At 44.5% G+C, this 16,294-nt stretch overlaps 1 pseudogene across 1 annotated transcript in view; it reads right to left on the bottom strand.

Annotated features, from left to right (window-relative positions):
- Positions 1-614: 614 nt before the first annotated feature.
- The window catches only part of LOC311136237 (leucine-rich repeat-containing protein 75B-like), a 41,839-nt pseudogene continuing 26,159 nt past the window's right edge, over positions 615-16,294 (bottom strand). Inside the window, exon 4 of the transcript in view lies at positions 615-1,221. The product of the transcript in view is annotated as a leucine-rich repeat-containing protein 75B-like (transcript). The remainder of the gene's footprint in view (positions 1,222-16,294) is intronic.

Here is a 16,294-nt window from a genome sequence, read left to right as displayed (position 1 = left end):
GGGGCTGCTCTACTTGGAAAATAAAAACTCTTCTTGGATAAATGGGAATCTGGTGGATGTATAATTAAAACCATCTGTTCTTAAATCAGCGTTTAGTAAATGTTGGGTGTTGTGCAATAAAACACAGCAGCATATTTATAGAAACAAACCCTCCCACTGTGTCATCCAGTCTGCATGTGCTACATGGAAACCTCATTACATTAGAAAAAAAGCACTTCACATTAGAAAGGTAAAACAGTCAGGTGAAATCTAATCTGTCTTGTTCCTGTTGTGTAGGATTGCTTTGCTCATAAAGAATGACATCCGCAGAAGGACACAGTAACAATATCACTGCAGTGCCTAGAATATCAATTTCTTTACCAACACAAGAACAGTCTGTTTTTTTCTCAACTGTACGTTTTCTGTCTAAACTTGCTTGAGCTCTCTCTGCAATCGGAACATATAAAGGGACAAAACAAAACAGTGTTTTCTCTTAGTGGGTAGTTTATGAATTTGGTGACCCCAAGCTTCTCCTGCGATGATGACGCATGCTGAAACGGGAGGCAGGCTCAGGCCAAGGTGAGGGTACATTAGGGTACAAAGGGTTGTCAAATCACAACGCTGGCTCTGACTTATCACCTCTCACAGTAGTGCAGAGCCACATTCGTGGATACACACTTCTCCCCAAGTTTCTCCCCAACGCCCCATGCCTCTAGCTCCAGCTTATCCTCCTCCTCCTCCCCCTCTCCCTCCTCCTCCTCCTCCTCATACCGGCTGGGTTCTTCAATAGAGGTCTCCAGGGTATAACTACTATAGACCTGCACCTCGCTGTACTCGTAGATGGTGGGCAGGCTGCTCCGGAGGCCAAAACGTCTGCGCAGGGCCACTAGGAGGGGCTGTGGCACGGTGAAGATGTCCACGTTGTTGCCCAGGTCTACCCATGCCAGGCTGGCGAACTGCAGGGGGTTCTTCACCACCTCCGTCAGGTCCTTCAGCACGCCCACCGTCAGACGGTTGCCGTTGATGGCCAGGGTGGTGAGTTTGGGCATGGAGCCCAGGTAGGGCAGCAGTAGACGGAGGCTCTCGTCCTGCAGCTCGGTGAAGCTGAGGTCCACGGCCGACACGGAGTCGCCGTTACTCTGGAGGTAGTAGGCCACCCGGTGGACGTCTCGGCCAGACAGAGGGATGCCAGACAGGCTGACCACGTCGTTGGTCAGCTTCTTCTTCAGTGTGGTTTTAAGACTGTGAAAGGAAAGACCAGAGACTGTTAAAATCTACACAGAGAATAGAATTGAAAAGACAATCTTCTTTGCAAGTTTTGTTTTGGTTCTCTAGACTCTAGAGCACAGAATAGCCATTTAGTGTAGATTAGTGCCCTCTAATCAGGGACTGATTTAGACCTGGGATACCAGGTGGGTGCAATTAATTATTATGTAGAACAGAAAACCAGCAGGCGCCGGACCTTGAATACCCCTGCAGCTAGCGTGTGAAGAGAAATGATCTTAACTTAAAGGAATAATCCACACAAAAACACAAATTCCTTTGATTTACATTGTTAAATAACGCAAATATGTGAGAACAATATATGTTGTGATTTTTTGGGGCATTTCGTTGTTATAATAAATTAGGAAGCAACGTAAAAATTGATGTGGAAATCTGCAGAGCTCAAGATGACTACAAAACCCACAATACAAAGCTCTCTCTAGAAAGGCTGGCTGGCTAGTTAGCTAGCTAGAAAACGTAGCTACCACAGGAGGTTGGTGGCACCTTAATTGGGGAGGACGGGCTCGTGGTAGCGGAATGAGTGGAATGGTTTCCATGTGTTTGATGCCATTCCATTTACGCCGTTCCAGCCATTAGTATGAGCTGTCCTCCCCTCAGCAGCCTCCACTGGTAGCTACACACAATACCAAAGTCAATATCAGCATGTGAAGTAGTTTGCTAGTTGTAAAACTGCACTATCAATTTAGGAGTTACAATCTCACCACAGGAGGCTCATAATATTGGCTGGAATGGCATCAAACACCTGGAAACCATGTGTTTGATACCTTTCCACGTATTCCGCTCCAGTCATTAGAACGAGCCCGTTCTCCCAATTAAGGTGCCACCAACCTCCTGTTAATCTCACCATGTTCAACCTGGTAGACTTCGCGTATCTAGCTCAAAGTTGTGTGTCAGGTTGCTATGGCAACGTGCAAGAGCCCTGCGAGCCCCCAAGAAGGGAGACGAGAGCAGAAAACTGCTTTGCGCTATGGAAGTTGATGGAAGGTTATTCATCTGATGGTGCACTTTGAGGAAATTTGAACAAAATATATACTTTGTCATGAAGCTATAGACAGATGGATATGTTCTAGACATGTATGCCCATACCATCTATTGGCTTATATGGCAATCTGGAGTGCAGGTAATTGTTTTAAAAGCATTATGAAATTAGATGTTATGCTGCGTTCACGTGCTAGGAAACTGAAATATCCGACTTGCTAACTTGTTGAACGCTTCACGTATATAACAACCAGTTAGCAAGTCGAAAATGTCAGAGTTTCCTAGTTCCGACTATCAGTGACCTATTGCTGTTCACTGGACCTTATGATCACTCAGCTACACATCTGATGCCCGCTGGACTGTTCCTTTACACGGTACCCCATCCTGTTTATCTGTTTAGCCTCAGCCCAAAATTTCATTGCCATTACCAGCTGTTGTCTTAGCCCTCTCGAATAATACCTGTGATTGTGTTATGCCTCTCTCCCATGTCAATATGCCTAGCCTATTGCTGTTTGGGTTAGTTGTCACTGTAAAGCCCCCAGTCCCGCTCAACCTGCCTCAGATAGCTTCTTTGTCCCACCCCCAATACACGCGGAGACCGGCTCAATCGGTACCTCCAGTGATGCTATCTCTTTCATCGTTACCCAATGCTTAGGTGTACCTCCACTGTACTCATATCCTTCCATATCCTTGTCTGTACATAATGCCCTGAATCTATTCTACAACGCCCGGAAATCTGCCCCGTTTATTCTCTGTACCCAACGCACTAGAAGACCAGTTCTTAAAGCCTTTAGCCGTATACTTATTCTATTCCTCCTCTGTTCCTCTGGTGATGTAGAGGTTAACCCAGGCCCTGTAGCCCCCAGTATCACTCCTACTCCCCAGGCGCTATCATTTGTTGACTTCTGTAACTGTAAAAGCCTTGGTTTCTTGCATGTTAACATCAGAAGCCTCCTCCCCAAGTTTGAGTTATTCACTGCATTAGCACACTCCGCCAACCCTGATGTTCTAGCAGTGTCTGAATCCTGGCTTAGGAAGGCCACCAAAAATTCAGAAATGTCCATCCCGAACTACAACATTTTCCGTCTAGATAGAACTGCCAAAGGGGGCGGAGTTGCAATCTACTGTAGAGATAGCCTGCAGAGCTCTACCATACTATCCAGGTCTGTGCCCAAAGAGTTTGAGCTTCTACTTCTACTAAAAATTCACCTTTCCAGAAATAAGTCTCTCACTGTTGCCGCTTGCTACAGACCCCCCTCAGCCCCCAATTGTGCCCTGGACACCATATGTGAATTGCTTGCCCCCCATCTATCCTCAGAGTTCATACTGCTTGGTGACCTAAACTGGGATATGCTTAACACCCCGGCCGTCCTACAATCTAAACTAGATGCCCTCAATCTCACACAAATTATCAAGGAACCTACCAGGTACAACCCTAAATCCGTAAAACATGGGCACCCTCATAGATATCATCCTGACTAACTCACCCTCTAAATAGACCTCCGCTGTCTTCAACCAGGATCTCAGCGATCACTGCCTCATTGCCTGCGTCTGTAATGGGTCTGCGGTCAAACGACCACCCCTCATCACTGTCAAACGCTCCCTAAAACACTTCAGCGAGCAGGCCTTTCTAATTGACCTGGCCCGGGTATCCTGGAAGGATATTGACCTCATTCCGTCAGTAGAGGATGCCTGGATGTTCTTCAAAAGTGCTTTCCTCTCCGTCTTAAATAAGCATGCCCCATTCAAAAAATGCAGAACTAAGAACAGATATAGCCCCTGGTTCACCCCAGACTTGACTGCCCTTGACCAGCACAAAAACATCCTATATCGTACTGCATTAGCATCGAACAGCCCCCGCGATATGCAACTTTTCTGGGAAGTCAGGAACCAATATACACAATCAGTTAGGAAAGCAAAGGCTAGGTTTTTCAAACAGAAATTTGCATCCTGTAGCACTAACTCCAAAAAGGTTTGGGACACTGTAAAGTCCATGGAGAATAAAAGCACCTCCTCCCAGCTACCCACTGCACTGAGGCTAGGAAACACTATCACCACCGATAAATCTACAATAATCGAGAATTTTAAGTAGCATTTTGCTACGGCTGGCCATGCTTTCCACCTGGCTACCCCTACCTCGGCCACCAGCTCTGCACCCTCCGCTGCAACTTGCCCATGCCACCCCCCCGCTTCTCCTTCACCCAAATTCAGATAGCTGATGTCCTGAAAGAGCTGCAAAATCTGGACCCCTACAAATCAGCTGGGCTAGACAATCTGGACCCTTTCTTTCTAAAATTAGCCGCCGAAATTGTCGCAACCCCTATTACTAGCCTGTTCAACCTCTCTTTCGTATCGTCTGAGATCCCCAGCGATTGGAAAGCTGCCGCGGTCATCCCCCTCTTCAAAGGGGGTGACACTCTAGATCCAAACTGTTACAGACCTATATCCATCCTGCCCTGCCTTTCGAAAGTATTTGAAAGCCAAGTTAACAAACAGATCACCGACCACTTTGAATCCCACCGTACCTTCTCCGCTATGCAATCTGGTTTCCGAGCTGGTCATGGGTGCACCTCAGCCACGCTCAAGGTCCTAAATGATATAATAACCGCGATTGATAAAAGACAGTACTGTGCAGCCGTCTTCATTGACCTGGCCAAGGCTTTTGACTCTGTCAATCACTGCATTCTTATTGGCAGACTAAATAGCCTTGGTTTCTCAACTGACTGCCTCGCCTGGTTCACCAACTACTTTTCAGATAGAGTTCAATGTGTCAAATCGGAGGGCCTGTTGTCTGGACCTCTGGCAGTCTCTATGGGGGTGCCATTGGGTTCAATTCTCCGGCCGACTCTATTCTCTGTGTATATCAATGATGTTGCTCTTGCTGCTGGTGACTCTCAGGATCCACCTCTACGCAGACGACACATCTGGCCCTTCATTGGACATTGTGTTAACAAACCTCCAAATGAGCTTCAATGCCATACAACACTCCTTCCGTGGCCTCCAACTGCTCTTAAACGCTAGTAAAACTAAATGCATGCTCTTCAATCGAACGCTGCTTGCACCCGTCCGCCCGACTAGAATCACTACTCTCGGCGGGTCTGACTTAGAATCTGTGGACAACTACAAATACCTAGGTGTCTGGTTAGACCGTAAACTCTCCTTCCAGACTCACATTAAGCATCTCCAATCCAAAGTTAGATCTAGAATCGGCTTCCTGTGTTGCAACAAAGCCTCCTTCACTCATGCTGTTTAACATGCCCTCGTAAAACGGACTATCCTACCGATCCTTGACTTCGGTGATGTCATTTACAAAATAGCTTCCAACACTCAACTCAGCAAATTGGATGTAGTCTATCACAGTGCCATCCGTTTTGTCACCAAAGCCCCATATACTACCCACCATTGTGACCTGTACGCTCTCGTTGGCTGGCTACATATTCGTCGCCAAACCCACTGACTCCAGGTCATCTATAAATAACTTCTTGGCAAATCCCCGCCTTATCTTATCTCATTGGTCACCATAGCAACACCCACCCGTAGTATGCGCTCCAGCAGGTATATCTCACTGGTCATCCCCAAAGCCAACACCTCCTTTGGCCGCCATTCCTTCCAGTTCTCTGCTGCAAATGACTGGAACAAACTACATAAATCTCTGAAGCTGGAGACACTTATCTCCCTCATTAACTTTAAGCATCAGTTGTCAGAGCAGCTTACCGATCACTTTACCTGTACTCAGCCCATCTGTAATTAGCCCACCCAACTACCTCATCCCCATATTGTTATTCACATTGTTATTCATTTTGCTCATTTGCACCCCAGTATCTCTATTTGCACATCATCTTCTGCACATCTATCACTCCAGTGTTAATACTAAATTGTAATTATTTTGCACTATGGCCTATTTATTGACTTCCTCCATAACTTACTACATTTGCACACACTGTATATAGATTTTCTATTTTCTATTGTGTTATTGACTGTACATTTTTGTTTATTCCATATGTAAGTCTGTGTTGTTGTTGTTTTTAAATCGCACTGCTTTGCTTTATCTTGGCCAGGTCGCAGTTGTAAATGAGAACTTGTTCTCAACTGGCTTACTTGGTTAAATAAAGGTGAAAAAAAAGGCATCTAACTGGCACTCCCGTCAATGTGTTTTACTTAACCCTATCTCAGCGTACAAGATCCATCTCTTTTAAAAGAGGATGGAATCTGTGGTAATGGCAAATAAAGGATATGGCATTTAATGATCATATCAATCTTCAGATGACTGGACTAGTGAAATAAAACATAAAACAAGTGTATAGAGAGTTCAAACAGAAGAGTGGTGCTACTGGACCTCTGACACTGTCAGTGTGTATCATCACACACCTCACTGGCTCTGAGACTAAGCAGAATAGAGGCTCAAAACAAAAACCTGCTCCCTGCCACAGTCTGATTAAATATTAGTTTGAAAGCTCTGAGGCAGCTGTGCCGTGCGGAGGTGACACTGGAGTTCAGGACTCTAGCTAGATATGTCATGGAAGTATATGTTATGGTTTTGTGGCGTAGGTTGAGCTCCCTCCTCTAGCCTCCAGCTGGACATTACAGTAGGAGGAAGTCTGTAAAACAATAGATAATGACAAAGTGGGCATGGAGAGATTTACATATACAGTTTATACAGCACTGCTGGGAGGATGTACTAGACTACACACACATTGGCCAGAGCTCCCTCCCTCTCCTCTTAATCACAGTCCTGTTTGCCTGGGGGTTTGAATCCCCTCTCCTCTCATAGAATAAATGGGCTTTCTCTGGTCCTCACATCTGTCGGCCTCTCTGCTCCGGAGCAGCCAGGGAAAAACCTGCAGCAGCAGCTAACTGGATCTCAGATTTGTGAGTTTATTGATTCATCGAGTGGACTATAAATCAACTCCTTCTCTCTACTTCCTACTCTCGATTCCCCGCCTTCCCTCGCTCACCATCCATCCCACTCTCCCTTCCTCTGCATTCAGCCTGTACTGCTCTCTTGTTATTTTGCTCTGCATGTCGTACGGTCTGTTTTTATCTTGCTACCCTTTATCTCTAATAACCCCTAAGGATTAGAATGGCAAGCTGATTTCCCCATAGAAATATAAGGTGTACTCCGCCACTCCTCTATATTGTAATACACCTCATTGGCATGTCTCTCATTCACTCTCCCGTCTAAACGCCATGGAGCGCCATGTGTCTCTCCTTAGCTCTCCTCAGCAGAGTGGCTCTGGGGCTTTTGTTTTGTGCAAGATCTGCAAGATGTAGGCTACACCTCCTGAGTCAACAGAGCCATGCATCAACTTTTGTTTTGTGTTGCTCTGTCTTTTGGCAGCTAGAGGGCTCAGAGGATGTGAGTATTTCCCAGTTCCTGCTGGAGCAGGCTGCTTTCTCACCTCACTGTGTGGGCGGAGAGAGAGAGAGGGAGAGAGAGAGGGGAGTAGAGAGAGAAGGGGTATAGCAAGTGAGAGAAAGAGAGAGTACAGAGAAGAGAAAAAGCGAGAGAGTGAGAGGGCGAAAGCGGGAGAGAGATAAAGAAAGAAAAATAAGGAAGGAGGCTGTTCCAGTTAGACCGAGACGGGGCATGTGGGTGGCGTAGGGGGATATTCTCTGTAATGTTGTTTTAATGAGGCTGAGCAGCAGAAACTGTCTCGGGCCGCCGTCCAAATCCACTGCCTCCCAGAAAGTTGGGCAGAATGCCACCCACAGGCCTACGGGTCTGGTTGGTTCAGACTCACGGGCACAACCAACCTTTCTCACACCACAGCGTCTGCCACTGCCCGTTACCATCAAAAAATAAAATAACAGAAACAACAAAAAGTATTCTGCCTTGTTCTAATTTAATGTGTCCGCTTTGCTTGTAGCCAGCAGTATCATTCTACTTGGACCGGCAGTTTCTACAACACAAACAAAACAAAGAACTGGCAGTTTCTACAACACAAACAAAGCAAAGACCTTCTAAGGCAGCCAGATTCTGTCTGCATAATAATCAAGATGCATCTCAAGAACACTGAGCTTCTCCTGTATTAGGTCTCATTTAACAGCAAACAAGAGGGATATCCATCTATCGACTCCATCAGGAGGGAATTGATACAGCAGCACAGGAACCAAATGAGAATGGACTCCCCCGTGTAAAGCTAATGGCTGGTTTAATGTAGGGTTAGCTGCTCAGGCTGATTGATTTTCATAGCCAGCGTTTCCTATGGGAAATAGTCTGCTTTGTAGCCCTTTCCTGCAGTCGAATGACCAACGTGCCCTCTAGTGGTCTCATGGGTGGAATGTTATACATATTTTTCATAATGTCAAACGGGTTTAATCCGGCCCGCGAGATGATTAAAAAAAAATATATAAAAAAAAATAAAATAAAAAATGGTAAAGTATAAAAATGCGCTGCAATTTTTCAATGGTGGAACAAGCTCCCTCACGACGCCAGGACAGCGGAGTCACTCACCACCTTCTGGAGACATTTGAAACCCCACCTCTTTAAGGAATACCTGGGATAGGATAAAGTATTCCTTCTAACCCCCCCCCCCCCCAAATTGTAAAGTGGTTATCCCACTGGCTATAGGGTGAACGCACCAATTTGTGAGTCGCTCTGGCTGAGAGCGTCTGCTAAATGACGTTAATGTGCCCTTGAGCAAGGCACTTAACCCTAATTGCTCCTGTAAGTCGCTCTGGATAAGAGCGTCTGCTAAATGACTAAAATGTAAATGTAAATGTAATAAACATAACTTTTTTTTTTTACAATGAAAATGCAAACTCAAAATTGAATACATTTTAACTATATATCTGACATGGTACAAGTGTGAGGCGTATTCTTTTGTTTCAAAGTAGATTTGTTTAAGACTACCAAGAAACACCCTGATTTAGCCCACTGCAGTAAAAGGTTGTTTAATATGGTTGACTATGGACCCTCGTTCTCTGTTATCTATTGAGGAATGGGCTGTAAAGTATGTGGTAAGACATCCTCAAAATCAAACACTGGAGTGTAAAACTGAGATGGTACTGCAGGTCAGAACTAAAGACACAACTAAAGATTTCAGCTTCTAAAGCTCTCAACAAACAATCCATTAAGTGAAATAGGGCGAGGCCAGCACCTATGATTTAGTGTCAGTTTAAAACAGTTCTGGGTTGATAGCTCTACTCTACCCACATGTACATATTACCTCAATTACCTCGACTAACCGGTGCCTCCGCACATTGACTCTGTACCGGTACCCCCTGTACATAGCCTCCCTACTGTTATTTTGTTTTACTGCTGCTCTTTAATTATTTTATTTTTTACATTTTAGTCATTTAGCAGACGCTCTTATCCAGAGCGACTTACAGTTAGTGAGTGCATACATTTTTCATACTGGCCCCCCGTGGGAAACGAACCCACAACCCTGGCGTTGCAAGCGCCATGCTCTACCAACTGAGCTATTTTTTTACTTAACACTTATTTTCCTTAAAACTGCATTGTTGGTTAAGGGCTTGTAAGTAAGCATTTCACTGTAATACACCTGTTGTATTCGGCACATATGGCAAATTTGATTTGATTTGATTTGATAGCAGTGGAGGCTGCTGAGGAGAGGACGGCTCATAATAATGTCTGGAATGGAGTAGAATGGAGGGAATGGAATGGTATCAAACATATGAAAACCATGTTTTTGATACCATTCCAGCCATTATTCTGAGCCGTTCTCCCCTCAGCAGCCTCCACTGGTTGAGATCATACAGGCTATGTTATGGTAACATCCATTTCAAGACCTGCCACAAATTCAGAGATTTACAGGGCGAGACAGCCTCTGTCTCTACAGTCACGACAGCACAGATAAACTCATGTGTCAACTCACGTCTCAGCCAGAGGAGCTCTGTTCATGCAACCTCACAGAGGATTAAGAATATACGGCATCCCCTATTCCCTATATCAGCGCACATCAGCATTAATGTGAATTTGTATTCAGGATGTTGGTTAACATGTGTAATTTGTGTAAATGTTTATTTTAAACTCTATTAAAGGGACATTTCAAAATTGTTCAACTTCATAATCTCCAGCACCACCCCAACAGCAACATACTGTATGTGAAAATGGAACGTTGCTATGTTTTGTAGTCAAAAAGATAGAGGAAGATAACTGTTTCCAATGACATCATCAACCAATTAGTAGGCAATGCCTACTCATCATTGGTTAAAATCACATGATGCACACAGATGAAACACTTATCTTCCTCTATCTTTTTTTCTACAAAACATAGAAACATTCCATTTTCACATACAGTATGTTGCTGTTGGGGTGGTGCTGGAGATTAAGAAACATTGTTTTTTTTCCCTTTAAGGTTAAATCTAGTAATTCTAGGCAAGTCTAGTTAAGTCCTTAGCAGACCCATTGATTGATTTATTTCCCTTCACCCCTTCTCTTCCTCTCCTTTAATCTCTACCACTCTACTACTGTCCGTCAGGGTAATTGTAGACCCATTGAGGCTAATGGCTATGCTCAGTCTAGCCTCTCTCCTGGTGGACAGAAGGTAAGTGGTCATCAGCATTGGCCTCCTTCATCCGTCCCTATTCTTTCCCCTCAGTCTCCTCAGGAAAACTCTGGCACGACTTAAGTCTCTCAAGGTACGCAATCTATCTAGAAATGGGAAAGTGGGGGATGAACATTTCTGTCCCCACAAAATAACTTTTTCAAGACACTTTTCACATAACACATAAAGCGTCTGGGGGTGGGTGGTGAGTGATAAAAGTGGCGGAAGAATCTTGTAATCTGTCCACCCACATAGAATACACATTCCCCTTCATTTAACCTCACGATTCAGTAATACATAGAGCAGGGCTGTCCAACCCTGTTCCTGGAGAGCTACTGTCCTGTAAGTTTTCGCTCCAACCCTAATCTAGCACACCTGATTCTAATAATTAGCTGGTTGATCAGCTGAATCAGGTTAGTTAGAGTGGCGTGCATTCATGGATGCCAAGGGAAGCCAGGCTTCCCCTAAAAATTGACAAAAAATATAATATATATATATTTAGTCTCTCTGTGCTTCATAATTTTCTTTCAATTCGAAAGAGGCTGAATGTACAGTATCTCACCGGAGAAAGCATCCGAGCGAGCGAAACAGCGCCCCTCTGTATCTGTATGTGTAGCCCATCTATCTGATTGCTCTGGTCAAAAATATTATGATATTGTTGCCGCCCGTAGCATTGAATACAAGGGAAGCCAGTGAGCATTTGGCCTCCCTTGATAAAAAATGGAAATAATAATAGCCAATCAGTGTTGAGCTAAACTGAGTGAGCTCAACTGTTAATGGTTGTCACACCAAAATGTTTTTGTCAAGGGCAGCCAGTTGGGATTTGGCTTCACACCAATCACATCACACTAAAAGCCAAACGTCATTTACAGAAAATGTTTTAATTGTTGCATCTCGTTGTGTTGTTGTCCTCCGGTGGCTAGCTAGCTAAAATTGGCCCTTTCCTAAATTAGCCATGGGTGGAGATAGGGATTTGGACTTGTGGTTTTACTTAATTCTCCGTACTGGCCAATGATTATAACGGCGATTCTGATCCAACCATAAATTCATACATTGTGCCTAAGAGGATGGAAGTTCAATATGTAGCTTGATGTAGTAGGCTAATGTTAACTAGTTGGCTCATTGTTGTCCATGAAAGGAAGTTAGGCTAGCGAGCAAGCATTTTATCCAGGTAGCCTAGGACAACAAAAGCTAGCGTGTACTGTATGACAGAGTCATAGACCGTTTCGGCAACATAAAAAAGAGGAGGATGGCATTGGCGTTTCACTACAAGTAGGGTGAGTCACCATATTTAGCTTACGTTCATTGGACTAAATTGTTTTAGTGTTTCAGTGGATATACACTGATTTCTACTGACCCGTTTTTCGTGCACTTAAATATCAAAATCTACTCTAAATGGTGGGATGACCCAGTCTCATTATGATAAATGTAAGGAGTTGCAATGAGGGATGTGGACTTACAAAAATGCATGCTTAGCCATAGTCATTTACTACACAGTAGTAGGACACTTCAGCAATACGCTCGAAAAGGTGCTCGGGCATAAATAATATGCAATATGTGAGTCTCTCAGGAACTGGGAAGAGGGCCAAGCTAGGTAATACAAATGTAAATGTTCTCCAGTTCGCTACACTTCAGCTGAGCACGCAAAGACACACTTGACTCATTTCAGCTGAATGAAATAAAGGCACTTGAGAAACATTGGATGTGATCTAAGAGGCCCAGGGGATCCGGCTGGATTAATGTCTGCTTCATCAACGCTTTGGTCTTGATTTGTTTATTCACGATATCGATCCAGGCTGTTTTGCTTCTGGGCATCTGTATTATACATGATGGATGGTCTGGGTTGGCTGAGCGTTGTGAGAACCAGGGGGTTCTGCTAACTATTCTATTCTTTCAACACCAAACCAGGAGTGGAATTCTCTCATTGTGCTGTATTTTGTTATTTCTTTCAGTCTGGGTCATGTCCATTGGCTAGCCCGGGGGGCACTGGCGATATAGGGCACAGATTCATTGGCCTGGGTGGTTTTAAAAGGGGACACCACAGAGAAGCTTTTCAGAGTAAAAATATTGTACAACATTTTAGTACTGCTGCTGGGCCTGCTGCACAAATGGATGTGCATGCTATGATTCATACTTTGCCACAGGGCCTGGGAAGCTAACATCCAACAACAAGTTTGATTCGAGCTAAGCTACCATTCCGATGTGGGCACGCATAAGCACACACACACTGGCTTTCACCCCTAAACCTACCCACCCACTACTAAGTAAGCCTCATCTAACAGCCTCTGAAGGAGCCTTCTTCTCCCACCAACCCCTCCTGGTCCAGCTCTATGGGACCCCTCCAGGCTTCTCCAGAGGTGAATACCAGGGTGCTTTAATTAGCCCATAGAAGGGCACTGTGGGAGAGGAGAGGGGAGGGGAAAGAAGGGAAGTAGAGGAGTGGAGAGGAGAGGAGAGGAGGGAGGGGTGGAGAGGACGGAGGGAGGGGAGGAGAGAGGAAGACTGAGTGGAGGAGAGGAGGAGAGAGGAGAGGGGGAAGGGAAGGAGAGATGAAGACTGAGTGGAGGAGAGGAGGAGAGAGGAGAGGGGAGGAGCAGACCATAACAGTGCCAGCTAACACCTCCTTCCCTCTTCTGATCCACCAATCAGCCACTCCTCATGGTCCCTCCTGACACCAGCTGGCCACAGGGGTTCCCCTAACACAGGCTGAAGTGGCAGCTCAGTGCAGTGACACACACAGCAACACAACAACGTGAGAGACCAAGACAACGCTCTCTGTTTCCCTCTCTATCTCCTGCCTCATAGCACCTACTGTATTTGTACTAAGTTCACAATGGGGAATTTTTATCTAATAAAGTTAAATCATTAACACTTCTTAAGTTTCTCACTCAGCATTTGCAGCTACATTAGTTGAGAAATATATTTGGGTGTGTACATGTACAGTACTCTCTGAAAAAACACAATTCTGTTCCTAAAATTAATGCCAAATCAAATAAAAAATCTAATCAAATGTATTTGTCACACGCTTCGTAAACAACAGGTGTAGACTAACAGTGAAATGCTTACTTACGGGTGCTTTTCCAACAACGCAGAAACACAAGGAATATATACACAGTGAAAAACGAATAACAATAATGAGTAAAAATAACATGGTTAAATACAGGGAGCACCAGTAACAAGTCGATGTGCAGGGGTACAAGGTAATTGAGGTAGCTACATTATGTACATATAGCTAGGTAGGGGTAAAGTGACTAGGCAACAGGATAGATAATGTTCATTAATTGTCATGTTTCCAACGAAAGCTGCAGTGCATTCGGAAAGTATTCAGACCCCTTCCCCCCATTTTGTTACGCTACAGCCTTATTCTAAAATTGATTAAATAAAACATGTTCCTCATCAATCTACACACAATACCCCATAATGACAAAGTGAAAGCAGGTTTTTAGACATTTTTGCAAATGTATTATAAATAAAAAACTGAAATAACTTATTTACATAAGTATTCAGACCCTTTGCTATGAGACTCAAAATTGTGCACAGGTGAACCCTGTTTCCATTGATCATCCTTGAGAAGTTTCTACAACTTGATTGGAGTCCGCCTGTGGTAAATTCAATTGATTGGACATGATTTCTAAAAAAAGGTACACACCTGTCTATATAAGGTCCCACAGTTGACAGTGCATGTCAGAGCAAAAACCAAGCCATGAGGTCAAAGGAATTGTCCGTAGAGCTCAGAGACAGGATTGTGTCGAGGCACAGATCTGGGGAAGGGCACCAAAACCTTTCTGCAGCATTGAAGGTCCCCAAGAACACAGTGGCCTCCATCATTCTTAAATGGAAAAAGTTTGGAACCACTAAGACTCTTCCTAGAGCTGGTCGCCCAGGCAAACTGAGCAATAGGGGGAGAAGGGCCTCGGTCAGGGAGGTGACCAAGAACCCGATGGTCACTCTGACAGAGCTCCAGAGTTCCTCTATGGAGATGGGAGAACCTTCCTGAAGGACAACCATCTCTGCAGCACTCCACCAATCAGGCCTTAATGGTAGAGTGGCCAGACGGAAGCCCATCCTCAGTAAAAGGCACATGACAGCCTGCTTGGAGTTTGCCAAAAGGCACCTAAAGGACTCTCAGACCATGAGAAACAAGATTCTATGGTCTGATGAAACTAAGATTGAACTCTGGCCTGAATGCCAAGCGACACGTCTGGAGGAAACCTGGCACCATCCCTACAGTGAAGCATGGTGGTGGCAGCATCATGCTGTGGGGATGTTTTTCAGCGGCAGGGACTGGGAGACTAGTTAGGATCGAGGGAAAGATGAACGGAGCAAAGTACAGAGTGATCCTTGACGAAAACTTGCTACAGAGTGCTCAGGACCTCAGACTGGGGCAAAGATTCACCTTCCAACAGGACAACGACCATAAGCACACAGCCAAGACAACGCAGGAGTGGCTTCGGGAAAACTCTCTGAATGTCCTTGAGTGGCCCAGCCAGAGCCCGGACTTGAACCCAATCGAACATCTCTGGAGAGACCTGAAAATAGCTGTGCAGCGACGTTCCCCATCCAACCTGACAGAGCTTGAGAGGATCTGCTGAGAAGAATGGGAGAAACTCCCCAAATACAGGTGTGCCAAGCTTGTAGCGTCATACCTATGAAGACTCGAGTCTGTAATCGCTGCTAAAGTTGCTTCAACAAAGTACTGAGTAAAGGGTCTGAATACTTATGTAAATGTGACACTTCAGTTTTTTATTTTTAATAGATTTGCAACATAAAAAAAAAAAAAACTGTTTTTGCTTTGTCATTATGGGGTATTGTGTGTAGATTGACGAGGAAAAAAAACAATTTAATCCATTTTGGAATAAGGCTGTAACGTAACAAAATGTGGAAAAAGTCAAGGGGTCTGAATACTTTCCGAATGCACTGTATATCACAGGAGGTTGCTGAGGGGAGAACAGCTCATAATAATGGCCGGAACGGAGCAAATGGAATGGCATCAAACACCTGGAAATCATGCGTTTGATGTATTTGATACCATTCCACTGATTCCGCTCCAGTCAATACCACGAGCCTGTCCTCCCCAATTAAGGTGCCACCAACCTCCTGTGATATATGGTGTATGTATACAACAGTGTGTGTGTGTGTGTGTGTGTGTGTGTGTGTGTGTGTGTATCTGCATGCAATGATTTTATTCAATACCACAAACTGGATTCTTAAGAGAAAATAATTGTGCTGCAGAATGCATGGAAAAGGGTTTGTATCATGGAAGACTGCGCCCCATCTGCAATGGTATGTCAAGGCACGGTTATGAAACCAACATTAAAATATAGCATTCCAAAGGGAGACAGTGTCAGATCAGGCAGTAACAGAAATGCTCTTTGATGAATTATGGATAAGGATCCTGGATGTGTCCTTAAATCTCTTTACAAGGTGGAGGTCAGAAAGAAGAGCGATGGACTGGATTAAGTAAAGTTAGGGTTAAAAAACTACCGGTAATTTACCAAAGTTACCAGAATCATCAGTAATTTTGATAACAGAAAATATGGCAA

The sequence above is a fragment of the Coregonus lavaretus genome, assembly GCF_964263955.1.
Source record: "Coregonus lavaretus genome assembly, chromosome: 10".
NCBI classification, from domain to species: Eukaryota; Metazoa; Chordata; class Actinopteri; order Salmoniformes; family Salmonidae; genus Coregonus; species Coregonus lavaretus.
Note: the sequence above shows the minus strand (reverse complement) of the source record. Positions and strands in the feature narration are given on the sequence as shown.